This window comes from Micropterus salmoides, unplaced genomic scaffold (genome assembly GCF_014851395.1).
Source record: "Micropterus salmoides isolate LMB-PRFRI ecotype aquatic unplaced genomic scaffold, ASM1485139v1 Ms_hic_scaffold_2, whole genome shotgun sequence".
NCBI classification, from domain to species: domain Eukaryota; kingdom Metazoa; phylum Chordata; class Actinopteri; order Centrarchiformes; family Centrarchidae; genus Micropterus; species Micropterus salmoides.
In genome coordinates, this window is record NW_024041150.1 from 31,226,555 (window position 1) to 31,228,885 (window position 2,331).

The 2,331-nt window shown below is 38.4% G+C and overlaps 1 long non-coding RNA gene across 1 annotated transcript; it reads right to left on the reverse strand.

Moving 5' to 3' along the window:
• Window positions 1–266: 266 nt before the first annotated feature.
• Window positions 267–1,538, reverse strand: LOC119911770. Its single transcript, XR_005446027.1, has 3 exons — window positions 1,431–1,538; window positions 958–993; window positions 267–442 (listed from the first exon to the last, which is right to left on the reverse strand). It is a non-coding gene; the product is annotated as an uncharacterized LOC119911770 (long non-coding RNA).
• Window positions 1,539–2,331: the final 793 nt, after the last annotated feature.

A 2,331-nucleotide genomic window follows, 5' to 3' on the forward strand; every position in this document is an offset into this window, starting at 1 on the left:
ACCCAACACTGTTGATGAATGATGATGACGTATGCCTCTGCTATACTCTGTACCTACTCCTTCGCTAGGTAGCTACATGACTAATTGTGGGGGCAGAATATAGGAAAGAAAAGGAGGAAAGAAAGGCACTAACACACTGACCTTTAGACCAGACAAACATAGTGTTACTATAATTAGTGTAGTTCACTGGATCTCCTCTTCCAGCTCTGCACTTATATCCTGCTGTGTGTGTCTGTCCATGATGTAGGAATCCTGTTCATCCCGTTGCTGCTGCCAGGTAGCAGCTCTTGGTCGTAGGAGTTGCCTGATAGTTTGGGAACAGCCTTAAACCAGAAGAACCTCCATCCTGCAGATGGATCTTTAACACTGCAGCTCAGAGTTACTGAGGCTCCAGGACTCAGCCAGGATGGAGACACAGTGAGGACAGGTTTGGTTTTATTTGCTGGAAATAGATATCCCAGAATTAAAACTCTTTTCTTGTTTATGGATTGAGTGCAGTTTGGATCCTGCACATTTAACACATTTACCTCGAAACATTAAATGCATTCTTCATGTCCATTTATCCTCCTGGTTTACATCATTATCTGCGTGAAAGAGTTTAGTTCCTTTTTTAACTTAGCCAGACTAGTTATCATGAGCAAAATGGGTTTTCAAAATATGAAATCATAATCACTACCACAATTAACACTGAGTTTAGAAAAAGTCTCACTTAATAATAATTTATATGTTTGCTAAATAAGTACATTTCCACATAATTTAAAAGCAGATCTATACTTACTAGCCTGTGTGTTTGCTACGTTGCTGGAATATGAAAGTTAACACTCTCAAGCACTTTATAGTCATATTCTCCTTTGTGTTGATACAATGCACTAAAATGATGCACATGTTGATAATAAATGAATAAAGACAGATGATGTGATTAAGAGTGATGCAGAAAAAGGGAGATTGTGCAATCACCTTCAGCATGTCCAGAGTGGAGGAGTGTATTCAGCACTAAAATAAAGATTGATATTTCATCAGATATTTTCACACTCAAACTGTCAAAATGAGAATAAACAAAGTCATTTAAACAAAAAACAACTGTGGTTAGATAATGTCTAATATCAAATCTCAATCAACATTATCACAACACAGTCTTCCACTTTAAAGTCAGTCACCAGCCAAGAAACAAAAAGACAAGAAAATATTTAAAATATGTGTAGGTCTATAGTAAGCTAGAGTAACCAAATTTACCCGCTGGATATCAATAAAGGTTTATCTCATCTTATAAATACAGTATTAAATCATCATTGCTGACGAAACAACAGTGTCACAACACACACATACACATTAAACAGAAACCTACAGTTTCTAGACAACCCATGATGCTGTGAATGCAACATAAAGTGTTTTTAGTAAGAACGAAAAGAGTACGTCAGTGATGTACTCACAGAATAACCCCAGCACACAGAACAAAGTATGTCCCATCTTCACATCCAAAACTGAAACACCACTTTAAAGCTTGAAAGCATACATTATGAGGAAGACTAAGAGGAAGCTGTGCCAGTAAAGAAGTTATTCATATCATATCAATATGATCTCACAGGCTGACAACAAATAATGTTTCTAAGAATAATCCACTCCTCCTTCCTTCCCCTTTTCACAAAGCTCACGCAAGTACAACCACTTCCTGCTCAGGCAAGGCAATTTAACTTGAGTCTTGTACATAGTCCCTGCTAAAAATAGAACAGTCACTTTGCACTTTTCATATCATATTAAAGAGAAAACAATGTTGGAATTGCACAGCTACGTTTTATGAATGGCAGTATCATATTTTTGAATAAACAATAAAATGTATATATATAACTATGGATGTAAACACTCCGACATACAGCTGATCACCTTCTGCCACATCATCATACAAATATACAGCCAATCACGTTATGTGACGTTACCTGCAGGCCCAGGCCCCCGTGCAGTTCTGACCACCCGATCACATCTGGTACCTACACCGGCTCCATCTAGCTCCGTGTGTCGTACAACAGAGCTGCTGGTAGAAAAAGCTGTTCAAAACAGGAGGAAATCTGACGTTCTATCTCACACAGGCGCCGCCCTCTACTGGACACTGCTTTTTATATTTAGGCACATACGGTAGCAACGTCCAATTGTTCGGCTACTTACAGAATGCAAATTTCAGTGGGTGAGTACGTGCGTGTGAAAGGAGGAGAGATATTACCCATAGAGTCCAGTAGAGGGCGGAGCCTGTGCTAATAGAAATAGGGTCACCATATCGTAACCTTCATTTTTGCTAACAGGGATTTCTTTTAAATACTTTAATCTTGTTATTTGAAG